Source organism: Bombina bombina, chromosome 5 (genome assembly GCF_027579735.1).
Source record: "Bombina bombina isolate aBomBom1 chromosome 5, aBomBom1.pri, whole genome shotgun sequence".
Classification (NCBI taxonomy): Eukaryota; Metazoa; Chordata; class Amphibia; order Anura; family Bombinatoridae; genus Bombina; species Bombina bombina.
In genome coordinates this window covers 197591748-197606223 of record NC_069503.1, presented here as the reverse complement: position 1 = coordinate 197606223, position 14476 = coordinate 197591748, and the positions used below count along the sequence as shown (strand labels likewise).

Here is a 14476-nt window from a genome sequence, read left to right as displayed (position 1 = left end):
AGCAGCATAGCTGCGTAGACACGTGTGGTAGAGCTGTGGAGGTTGCGAGTCACACAGGCGAGGTGGGTCTGCATCGCCAAATAAGTTATAGTCAGTTCTGGTAAGTAAACTACTAATGCTAGTGCTTGCTTGAGTCAGATTGCTTCACTTCCAACTAAAAACGTCCATAGTGGCTGGGTGGTTTATATCGATCTGATCTCACAAATTAAAATATTTATTTTTCTGATCATTACGCTTTGACTCCCCCCCCCCAGGGCCGTGTTTAGGGGCAACCAGGCAGCTGCCAGGGGCGCCAGCCACACAGCAGGGCTCCTTCTGAGAATGAGATCTGAGCTTTAATCCTGTTGATACACGTACAGTCGTATGCCTTTCAGATATAGCTTACCTCCCCTATAAAAAAAGCGCTTCCTTTATTTTGAGGGATGGGTGTGGGTAACGAAGAGAGGGGGTACTCATAAATGAAAAGCCTAATCAAGGGGTATGGGAGAGAAAAAAGGTTGGGAACCGCTGCTCTAACCAGACTGTCCTCCAGCTCCTCCCGCAAGCCGCAGTGTTTACGGAAGCATTTCTGTTTTCTGTGCAGAGGGAACTTAGTTCCTCCTGCAAAAATAGTGCAGGAACTTTATTCCCATGCATTTCCACCCGACTTGACCCCTGTATGTATATATATATATATATATATATATATATATATCTGTGTGTGTGTAGAAAAAAATGATACTCCCCGCAGTAATCATTCTAGCGTAAATCGCAATGAGCTCAATCGAATGCATTTACTTTGAACTCGTAATATGAGCGGTAAGCCCGACAAGTGCAAACCGCTGTGATAAACCCCTTATCGCAAATACACAAATGTTTGCTATCCACTCATAATCTGGTCCATTACGGGGAAACTAATTTTACAGCACATTGTCCCTTTAATATATATTTAATAGGGGAGGTGGAGTTTGCCAGCAAAGGGAGAAGCAGCACTCTGCACAGAAAGTGACAAACAACACTAGTTTTACACCTTTATTTGAGGAATATCACCGTAAAAAGCCCACTAGGTGATAGATATACTAACAGGGACTATCCGGTACAACTTTGGAGTGGATACCTGCCAATTTCCGATATACCCACAAACGAGAACCAGCAGATTTCTAGGAAAGGCCGCGGCTGCGGCCTACTCCGGAACCTCTGGCCCTTAAAAGAGGAACAAAGAAGCGAGTGACCCATCCGATTACAGGAGTGCTATAAAGGGAGACCCCAGGAGACAACTAATGGTGAGATTGAACGTATCTATTGACAGAAACAAGTTTTAAACACTCCGGGGCCTATCTCCCAAAATGTAACAGAAGGAAATTAGCTGCACACATCCAGTTAGCTGGCTATATCCTTTGGGACACTTTGCTGCTGAATTATCACCCTCTTGGGTTTATAAGGCCAATTGGAGGATTAACACTATACTTTAGCAGGACTGCCAGTGGCGGGAAAGGAGGCCATCTTGCCTTGCAGCCTTTGATATAGGACAGTAATCTTTTCTAAACCACACAGCCTTTATTCACTTAGGTGGTTTACAAATAAGCTACAGAAAATTGAGAGCCTATACGGCTGTTTTTCTCTCCTTGTCCAAATAACTTGCAGCTATTAAAGCAAAGTTTGGTGTGACACAGGATTTGTTGGCCTCCAATTTGACTCTACACATTGAATTTAACGCTGAGCAGCCAAAGCCCTAGAAGCCTCATCTGAGCAGCTATAACCTAATACCAACACGGTACTACTCTCTCCCCTCCCTTTTCCTGCCATCCTTTGTGGTGGTGGGTCATATCGTAAGGCCCTTTTTCCGTGATCGTCCTGTGAGGACATTGCCCCTGGGGAGTAGAGATAGGCCAGTAGTAGGGTGAATTCTGACAAGAACAGTGGGACTGCAGTCTAAAAATATGCCAAACTTTTAGCCGCTGACCTTATGCTGTGCAAGTGTGGACTGATACCCTGCTAGCCTGTTAACATGAGTCATATGGAGGTATCTGGGGACCTGTATCCCGGAAAATAGCATCCAAAGCGGGACAGAGTACAGCAATATTATACCAAAACCACCATGACAATCCTTATGCATTTCTAGTCAGAGATAGCGCGGTGAGAGCCTCCCCCTCCAACTTTTAAGAACCTCACGAGTTTCCTTTTCTTCACCAAACAGATTATAACCCTATTGACACATGCTCCTTGATCCAGGACGTTATTTCATAGTGAGAACCTGGGGGGTTTCACAGGTCTCCCGAAATGTCTGCCAGGAAATCCTCCTTAGACAAAAGAAACAAGCCTACATCTTTGAACACATACTTCAAGCCTTCCAATACAATGAAACAGATAGACCAACCAGACGCTGAGAACCCAGAAGAAATGGACTCAGATTCAGAATCTGCAGTATCAAACACAGATCAGACCTAAGTAACTAAAGCAGACCTGCAATCCTTAGTTTCAAAACAAGATATCTCAGCTAGCTTTGATAAATTATGGACTAAAATTGATTCCATGCACACGGCAGTTACAGCTAGTCTAACAGAGATCAGGTCTGATATAGCAGAACTAGGAGGCAGAATGGATACAATCAAAGAACATCCAGAAGCAATTACGGAGGATATGAATGGACTTTCACAAACCATTGCCTCACATCACCAACTGTTCATAGAGATGCAAGACAAGATTGAAGATCTGGAGAACAGGAGTAGAAGAAGCAATCTAAGGCTAAAAGGTATCCCGGAGACAGTGGATGGTAAAGACCTACCTACCTATCTACAACAACGCTTCAGAAGCATAACTGGAAATAAGGGAAACATTGATTTTACTATAGAAAGAGCTCACAGAGCTCTGAGGGCTAAACCTAAGGGGGAGGCTCCGCCGCGAGATGTAATAGTGAAGATGCTGCTCTTCCAAGACAAGGAGCTAATACTATCGGCAGCTAGAAATGCTCCTACGTTCAAATTCCAGGGGTCAGTTGTTCAATTCTATCAAGACCTATCCTTTAGGACTCTCCAAAGGCGGAACTCTTTTCGCCCCTTAACTCAGCTATTGAGAAAACAACAGATTCAATACAAATGGGGGTTCCCTTTCACTCTTTATATTTTGAAGGACAACTTAACTTTGACTATCAAGGAAGCTGCAGACATCCCCGACTTATGCCAACGACTGGGGCTAGAAACACCAAAAATGCCTGATCTGCCGGTCTCGGCCCTACAACTGGAACCCCAGGCATCTCTGAAATCAAACACCATTCCTAGATGGAAAACAGTCAGTAAAAAACGTTCTAAGAATAAGTGAAACACAGCTTCCTTCTGGGAAATCTTTTTTTTATCTCTGGAAGAAAAAATAAATGAAAGCCACAAGTCTACAAAAGTAGGAGGAACATAGCTATCTCACATGAAGTACCCTTTTATGTGACTCTCTAATGAGTAGGTGGTAGCTGTGCTACCAACTATGGAAGTTTTGTAAGCTTAATAGGTATGCTATGGGACTCCCTGTATAGACCATCAGGTTATATAGGAAGATGTCTGCAGTTAATGGGGTAAAGCAGGAAGTTGGGAGAAAGATGAACTGCAGTTACCATATGCCTGTAGAAGAGACAGGGCTCACGCCTGTTGTTCTTGTTCTCTATTGCATAGTTATAGCACTTGCACAGTTACTTAAATTTAAAATGTTAAGTTTATTTATCTTATTACCTTGCCCTCATGTGAGGGAATTATTATGTTTTTTTTCTATGGTTAATTTACTAATTTGTTATTGTACTCACACTACTTACTACACTCTCCTTTTAGAGCCACATACTGTCACACGCCCAGATGAAACAGTCATAGAATGGATAGAGGCTTACCCCGGTCAGAGAAATTCCAGATGCACACACCTTCTCAAACTATGTTCCAATATATTTATGATACGTCCTATACCCACTTAGATGGCCCCTAAAATTAAATTAATTTCTCACAATGTGAGAGGCCTGAATACTGATGTAAAGAGACAAGTGGCAATGAACCAATATATAAATATCAAAGCCAATATTCTTTTCTTACAGGAGACCCACTTTCTTAACAATCAGGTTCCTAAATATTGGTCCAGACACTTTCAACAACATTACCATGCCACAGCCTCTACCAAAAAAAGAGGAGTCTCCATTTTGATTCACTCGGCCCTTAACTTTGAACTTGAATCCATAACCACAGATGAGGATGACAGATATTTAATAGTTAAAGGTTAAATTGATAACACAGACATAGTACTCTGCAATATATACGCACCTAATACGAAACAGACAGAATTCTTTGCCCATATATCGCATCTTCTAACTCAGTGGTCCCAAAATAGGATTATAGTAGCTGGAGATTTTAACATTAACTTATCTCCGATCCAGACACCCAGTCGAGAGACTTTATCACATAAAAAACAGCAACATAATACTTACCTGGCAGGGGAGTCTTAGCCATGATCACTAAGGTGGCTCTCCCAGGGCGAGGCTGGTTCATTGCACTCCGGGCCCGCTGACCTCTGCGATTTCCCCACATGCGGGAAACTTGACTGCACAATTTGTGGTAGTGGGGGACTGCGTGCGCGCTCTCAAAAAAAACGAAAAAAAAAAAAAAAAAAACAGCAACATAATCGGGATATAAAGCACATTCAGGAACACTTGGCGTCCCACACTCTTATAGATACCTGGCAGGCCTTATATGGAACTACAAATGACACCACCTATTATTCCGCTGCGCATAAATCTTATACAAGAATTGATTATATCTATACCAGCCAAATCTTTCACCCGATCTTACTATCTTCTGAAATTCACCCCTGCGTTTGGTCTGACCACTCCATATTGACGCTATCTTTAGATGGGATACAAGATCATAAGCGGGAAAAGTCGTGGTCTTATGACCCGCAATATTTTCAGCAGCCCCTAGCACAGGACCAGGTCCTGAAATATCTCAAAGAGTACTGGGACATAAATATAGATACCACCTCCAACCCTTTATATACATGGGTGGCCCACAAAGCATATCTTAGGGGAATACTAATGCAAGGGAAGGCGGCACATGCCAGACAGTGTCAAAAACGGATATCTACACTCCACCAAGAGATAGCCACTTTAGAGAAGTCACACAGACTTACACATAATGAGAATACCTTAAGAACCTTACAGGCAAAAAGAACCACATTTGCTAACTTACTGACAACAAATGCCACTAAAACACTACATAAACTGAAAGTACAATATTTCATATTTGCCAATAAACCAGACAGATATTTGGTGCACAAACTACAGGAGAGAAATAGAGCCATGGCTATTCCCTCCCTACAGCTAGCCAATGGAGATATGACAGCATCTCCTCTGGAGATAGTAGATGAATTCGCAAGGTACTATGGCCAACTCTATGATGGTCACAAAACTAAACACTCACCATCTATTACAAAAGACACACATAACTTTTTAACTGATGCACATCTTCCGGTTATCTCAGATGAGGACAAAACTATCCTAAATGCCCCCGTATCTCCAATAGAGGTTATACAGGTTATAAAAGAATTGAAAGTGGGAAAGGCAGCGCGGCCGGACGGTTTCCCGGGGATTATTATAAGCTATTTCGTACAACATTATTAGCGCATCTCACAAAATTCTGTAATCATTTCTTAGAGGGCCGGGAAATACCAAAGGAATTACTGGGGGCTACAATTGTGGTCATTCCTAAAACAGGGAAAAATACCAAACTCTGCGCCAGTTATCACCCTATATCGCTCATAATTCAGGATCTGAAGATATTCACCAAGATATTGGCCAATCGCTTAAAAATTATATTGCCCTCACTTGTCCAGCCAGACCAGGTGGGATTTGTAGCAAATAGGGAGGCCACGGACAACATAAGAAGAATGATAAATATTATAGATCACCTGGGAAGGGAGGAAACGCCTTCTCTGCTCCTATCTTTGGACGCGGAGAAGGCGTTTGATAGGATAGATTGGGGATACATGATGATGGTACTGCTGCACATGGGGTTTGATGGTCCCTTTATTAAATCAATTCAGGCAATTTATTCTAGCCCCACTGTGCAGGTTGTATCGGCAGGATATAGATCTAAATCTTTTCCCATAAGGAATGGGACAAGACAGGGATGCCCTCTGTCCCCCCCCCCCTGATATTTGCGCTATGCATAGAGCCCCTAGCAGCTAGAATAAGACTAACCCCGGATATCGCCGGCGCCACTATAGCTAATAAAGAATACAAACTCACCCTCTTTGCAGATGACATTTTGGTCATCGTTACAAAACCCCTGTTGTCTCTCCCGAATTTATACAACCTCCTCGATAGCTTCTCACAGATATCGGGATATAAAATCAATCTTGAGAAATGCGAGGCATTACCAATAGCTTTACCCCCCCATACAAAGAAAACCATAGAGCTTAACTTTGAGTTTAAATGGGTGAAACACTCTCTTAGGTACCTGGGGATCCAGATAACAGCTCAATACAACCAACTGTATAAGTACAATTATACTCCGTTATTTAAAACTATAAGAAAGGACCTCCAGAGTTGGAGGAGACATACTTTTTCTTGGTACGGCCGACTTTCCACAGTCAAAATGAATGTTTTCCCATGATTACTTTATCTATTCCGCACACTACCTTTACCAATCCCGATTTTAGAACTATCCACACTACAAAAGGAGCTAATAGCCTATGTTAGGGGTAGCAAAAAAGCAAGAATCCCTTCAGTGGTTCTGACACAACACAAAACTCTGGGAGGGGTAGGTGTCCCAAACCTAATTGACTATTACAAGGCAGCCAGAATATCACAAACAATACTAATGGGGAGGAGACAGGGGGACATTATCTGGCCCAAGTTAGAGGCGGGGAGAGAGGGACTACCAAATGCAGACGACATGTTATGGAATGACCAAACAAGTAATACACCTATATATAGATCACCAATCCATACATCCACCAAACAAGTTAAAAAATGGATAACAAATCACCACAACATACTACCTTCAAGATCAGTGATGATCCCACTTAGGAAAATTATGCCTCAAGAACTTTATACCACTATAGATAAATGGGCCAATAAAGGGCTGTATAGAGTAGCGGACACCTTACTCAATAACACACTTATGACCTACACTCAGATTCAAGATAAACTGACCCCAATGAAGATAAGGTGGTTTCAATACTTACAGTTGTCCTCCTCCATCCTTAAATATATGGGCAATGAGGGAGCCTCTCCCCCCACAACACTGGAAAACATATACTCACTAACATCCAGGCCTAAACATACAATCTCTATTCTGTATATAGCGCTATAGAGAGACCCCAATGCCCCTAAAACAACTTTGATGCAAAGGTGGGAAGAAGACATTAATGTCATATATGATAAACATACATGGGAGAATATATTTAGCTCCATGGGAAGAGGGTTGATCAGTGCAGACCTACGTGAAAATACTCTCAAAATTGCATTTCGCTGGTACCTCACACCAAATATTACCTCTCATATGTCACAGGCGGCATCCAACTTATGCTACAGGGGATGTGGGAACATAGGCACCTTTAAACACATGTGGTGGGACTGTGATGGGGTAAAACAGATATGGCATTCCCTCTCCCCTTTACTTAGCTCTATCCTAGAGGAAGAGATAGAGCTTGATATTTCTCAGGCCTTATTACACACAGGTTTCAAACCATATAATAAAGAAATGAATGCCTTCATCAGAATCTTATGCACGACTACAAGAATAGCAATAGCATACCACTGGAAAACTGGGGTACCAACATGGATGGAGGTGAGGAATAAAATTAACAATATGTTTAGAATGTATGAGTCAGCTTCATGGATCATGAATACTAGAGAGTCATTTGAGAGGGTTTGGTTCTATTGGGTCCTGAATAACGCCACTACCATTTAAACACAATACAGTACAGACGCTTGATTTGGGGGTTGGATCAGAAGAAAATATATATACAATAGTAGCAATATGTTGGCTCGAGAAAAAATAAGTAGCCTCTACAAAGCAATTTTTAAATGCTTCTTTCTTTCGTAACGTAAGATATTTGATAATGATATATATAACTGTGATGGGAGTACAAAATTTGTTTTTTTCCCTAGTTTTGAATTTTTTTTTCTTTTTTCATCTCTTTGATGTATAGATATATGGCTAACCCTGCCCATATGTTATTCAGTTTTAATCTTTTCGAAAACTCAGGGCAATTTCCTTCCATGTCCCATCCCTTCCTCTTCTGTTTTCCCCTTCCCATCTTCCCCTCTTTCCCCCCCCTTCTTTTTTTTTGTTTGTTTGTATGCCATAATGAAAGGTATTAATACGATCGTATGATGCCAACTACCCCCACCTAAAAGGGGCCTTGATGTATTTACCTCATGTAACAGTTCATAATTTGTTATATTTATGTTATAAAAAACTCAATAAAAATATTTAAACATAATATATATTTAATACAATCTGTGCCACACACAAATAATTTTAACAGTTCTGCTGTGGTTCAAAATATGTGCTAAAGCAATAACATGACCCTTTTTTCAGCCTGCTTCAAGGACAAGAATAGGATATTTACAAAGCAACAAGAAAGCATTTATTTTAACTGTTGGTAGTGCACCTTATATTTGTTAGCTGAAGTCTGTGAATAAAAAAGGGTTAATCAAAAAAAATTCTATAATTACTAAATATTCTCTTTCCTGCCAGTAAATTTCTAAAAGGTTATTGTAATTAAAGGTAAATCTGTTTTTCTCTCTCAGAACATATTTAAGGAAACTAAAACATTATTACAGATCTATTCAACCTTTTAAAATATAATTAAAAAAAAAATCTCCAGGCAAAAAGTAATATTTCAAGCTGTAGCTCTGAGTTTCTAAAAATGGCTAGCTCCTCAACATTTTCCGTAACATTTTTCTGTATAATATGCCAGCAATTTGCAGAGTAATGGGCGCTATACAAACTTTTAACCTTTGAGAAAATACTTTTTTTTGCATGTGATTAAACAGTTTTTTTGCCTATTTTATGGTTTAGCTGATTTTCGAGTCTCTATAAAAATACTGTATAATATGTTTGCAGTAATAATACTTACTACTTATCTATTTAGGGGTAGCAATAAACCCTATTTATAATGTACTAGTATTATTTTGCACATTTTGGTAGCAAGCTCCAATTTGTTACAGCATATAAGTTTTCCACTATGGACCTGAAGCTACCATTACCAAGTCAAGCATGGTTAATATTTATCTTACACATGGGAGTTTAGTGCTCACTATAGTATTCAGGCCAGAAAAAGTGGGTACAAATCCCCAAATCCGGAATTCCAAAATCCAAATTTATTCTGAGGTCACAATATTCTTATTGAAAACAACAAATATTTACCTTTCTGATTTCAGTGCTTTATTATCTTTCTGAGGGTATTATGTATGCAAAAATATTACAAATAATATAAAACTACCTTTAGGTCACATCTGTAAGCAGGATTATGACAGGTAAATATTGCCTAAATGACATAAGATGTTCCCTCCCCTCTTAAAACTGATCTAAATTTTACAAAATCCGAACTATTCCGAAATCCAAACTTTTTCCAGTCGCAAGCAGTTTGGGTAAACAGTTTTCTACCAGATTGCTATAAGGGCCAGCACAAAAATAATTCCAGTTAAATAACACTTGCGCTCAAACCTTATTTAGTGCAAAAAATCCTCTAAGGAGTGAAGTTTTTCATTTAGTTTTTTGATTTACAATTTCAATGTTCATTTTACATTGAAGGCTGAACACATACATACTTACAGATACATACACACTAACACATACATACTTACAGATACATACACACTAACACAAACATACTTACAGATACATACAATCACACATACATACTTACAGATACATACACACTAACACATACATACTTACAGATACATACACACTAACACATACATACTTACAGATACATACACTCACACATACATACTTACAGATACATACACACTAACACATACATACTTACAGATACATACACTCACACATACATACTTACAGATACATACACTCACACATACATACTTACAGATACATACACACTAACACATACATACTTACAGATACATACACTCACACATACATACTTACAGATACATACACACTAACACATACATACTTACAGATACATACACACTAACACATACATACTTACAGATACATACACACTAACACATACATACTTACAGATACATACACTCACACATACATACTTACAGATACATACACACTAACACATACATACTTACAGATACATACACACTAACACATAAATACTTACAGATACATACACACTAACACATACATACTTACAGATACATACACTCACACATACATACTTATAGATACATACACACTAACACATACATACTTACAGATACATACACACTAACACATACATACTTACAGATACATACACACTAACACATACATACTTACAGATACATACACTCACACATACATACTTACAGATACATACACTCACACATACATACTTACAGATACATACACTCACACATACATACTTACAGATACATACACACTAACACATACATACTTACAGATACATACACACTAACACATACATACTTACAGATACATACACTCACACATACATACTTACAGATACATACACTCACACATACATACTTACAGATAAATACACACTAACACATACATACTTACAGATACATACACGATAACACATACATACTTACAGATACATACACTAACACATACATACTTACAGATACATACACACTAACACATACATACTTACAGATACATACACTCACACATACATACTTACAGATACATACACACTAACACATACATACTTACAGATACATACACTAACACATACATACTTACAGATACATACACACTAACACATACATACTTACAGATACATACACACTAACACATACATACTTACAGATACATACACTCACACATACATACTTACAGATACATACACTCACACATACATACTTACAGATACATACACACTAACACATACATACTTACAGATACATACACTAACACATACATACTTACAGATACATACACACTAACACATACATACTTACAGATACATACACACTAACACATACATACTTACAGATACATACACTCACACATACATACTTACAGATACATACACACTAACACATACATACTTACAGATACATACACACTAACACATACATACTTACAGATACATACACACTAACACATACATACTTACAGATACATACACACTAACACATACATACTTACAGATACATACACTCACAAATACATACTTACAGATACATACACTCACACATACATACTTACAGATACATACACACTAACACATACATACTTACAGATACATACACTCACACATACATACTTACAGATACATACACTCACACATACATACTTACAGATACATACACACTAACACATACATACTTACAGATACATACACTCACACATACATACTTACAGATACATACACTCACACATACATACTTACAGATACATACACACTAACACATACATACTTACAGATACATACACACTAACACATACATACTTACAGATACATACACTCACACATACATACTTACAGATACATACACTCACACATACATACTTACAGATACATACACACTAACACATACATACTTACAGATACATACACTCACACATACATACTTACAGATACATACACTCAAACATACATACTTACAGATACATACATTCACACATACATACTTACAGATACATACACACTAACACATACATACACTCACACATACATACTTACAGATACATACACTCACACATACATACTTACAGATACATACACACTAACACATACACACTTACAGATACATACACTCACACATACATACTTACAGATACATACACTCACACATACATACTTACAGATAAATACACACTAACACATACATACTTACAGATACATACACACTAACACATACATACTTACAGATACATACACTCACACATACATACTTACAGATACATACACTCACACATACATACTTACAGATACATACACTCACACATACAACCCTGACCCCTTCCCATACCTGCCCCTTTCATATACATTGGTTCTTTAATCCTTCCCCAAAACATTTTTAGTTAACCCTTTGTTTCAGACTTCTTAAGCCTTTATTTATCTCCATTGATCATCTCTAGTGCATTAAAAATGATCTACCGTTCACTGAATGGGATATGAAAAATCCCACTGACACTCACAGGGGCCGCTCTCAGTGAATTATCTTAAAAATGGGAGCTGTTACTGTGAGTTACCAGATGTTCCCCATAGATTGTAGTGGAGTTTGCTGGAAAGGGAAACTTTGAGGATGGAAAAGCTAGCAGGGGGCAAGCTTTAAAAATTAAATATTCCAGCAAATACAAACCAGATTACCCAGTTTTCAGAATATAGCATTTTACAATCGCCTCCTTTTTTATACATGTGTTTTTTAGAGATGGGTCAACATTCGAAAAATTAAACAAATGTTAACACATCTGTTCTTTTGTTTTCAATTGCAACACTCTAAACATTTGTTTAATGTAATGGTTTTTCTAATGGTATTACAAGTTCACAGCAATGCAAATGCGAGCTTGCGTTTGCATTGCTGGGAAGCATTGTGCTCACAAGAGTGGGCTTCCATAGACTCCTATGGGAGCCTTGTTCTGATGCCGTCAGAGACGGTATCAGAACATCAAGTAGCTTAGGGGGTAGGTCACGTAGTGATGGCAGCAATCTTAAATATATATGCTGATATACATATATATGTATGTGTTTATATGTGCATATACACATATTAACACTTGAATATACTGTGTATGTTTATAATAGGGATGGGTGAATGTTTTGCAACATTCGAAAAATAAAACAAATTTTAACACATTTGTTCGTTCATTTCGAATGTTTGTACAACATTTGCCTAATGTAATAGTATTTCTAATGCTTTCTTTAAATGTAATATTCGATTTGAATTTTTCTAATAATTCGATTCAAGTTATACCATATTCGAATTAGAAAAATTAAAATCTACATATTTGTAATAGTGACCTAGATTTGGAGTTTGGCGTTAGCCGTGAAAACCAGCGTTAGAGGCTCCTAACGCTGGTTTTAGGCTACCGCCGATATTTGGAGTCACTCAAAATAGGGTCTAACGCTCACTTTTCATCCGCGACTTTTCCATACCACAGATCCCCTTACGTCAATTGCGTATCCTATCTTTTCAATGGGATCTTTCTAACTCCGGTATTTAGAGTCGTTTCTGAAGTGAGCGTTAGACATCTAACGACAAAACTCCAGCCGCAGGAAAAAAGTCAGTAGTTAAGAGCTTTCTGGGCTAACGCCGGTTTATAAAGCTCTTAACTACTGTACTCTAAAGTACACTAACACCCATAAACTACCTATGTACCCCTAAACCGAGGTCCCCCCACATCGCCGACACTCGAATAATTTTTTTTAACCCCTAATCTGCCGACCGCCACCTACGTTATACTTATGTACCCCTAATCTGCTGCCCCTAACACCGCCGACCCCTGTATTATATTTATTAACCCCTAATCTGCCCCCCACAACGTCGCCGCCAGCTACCTACAATAATTAACCCCTAATCTGCCGACTGCAAAGCGCCGCCACCTACATTATAGCTATGTACCCCTAATCTGCTGCCCCTAACACCGCCGACCCCTATATTATATTTATTAACCCCTAATCTGCCCCCCTCAACATCGCCTCCACCTGCCTACACTTATTAACCCCTAATCTGCTGAGCGGACTGCACCGCTACTATAATAAAGTTATTAACCCCTAATCCGCCTCACTAACCCTATAATAAATAGTATTAACCCCTAATCTGCCCTTCCTAACATCGCCGACACCTAACTTCAATTATTAACCCCTAATCTGCTGACCGGAGCTCACCGCTATTCTAATAAATGTATTAACCCCTAAAGCTAAGTCTAACCCTAACACTAACACCCCCTAAGTTAAATATAATTTAAATCTAACAAAATTAATTAACTCTTATTAAATAAATTATTCCTATTTAAAGCTAAATACTTACCTGTAAAATAAACCCTAATATAGCTACAATATAAATTATAATTATATTGTAGCTATTTTAGGATTAATATTTATTTTACAGGCAACTTTGTAATTATTTTAACCAGGTACAATAGCTATTAAATAGTTAAGAACTATTTAATAGTTACCTAGTTAAAATAATAACAAAATTACCTGTAAAATAAATCCTAACCTAAGTTACAATTAAACCTAACACTACACTATCATTAAATTAATTAAATAAAATACCTACAATTACCTACAATTAACCTAACACTACACTATCAATAAATTAATTAAATACAATTCCTACAAATAAATACAATTAAAT

The 14476-nt window shown here is 38.2% G+C and overlaps 1 protein-coding gene and 1 non-coding gene across 2 annotated transcripts in view; both read left to right on the top strand.

Annotated features, from left to right (window-relative positions):
- PTPRN2 (protein tyrosine phosphatase receptor type N2) overlaps positions 1-14476 on the top strand; it is a 1723588-nt gene that overhangs the window by 1343794 nt on the left and 365318 nt on the right. The gene's annotated exons all lie outside the window — the stretch shown is intronic.
- Positions 4425-4589, top strand: LOC128661834 (U1 spliceosomal RNA). Its single transcript, XR_008402632.1, has one exon. It is a non-coding gene; the product is annotated as a U1 spliceosomal RNA (small nuclear RNA).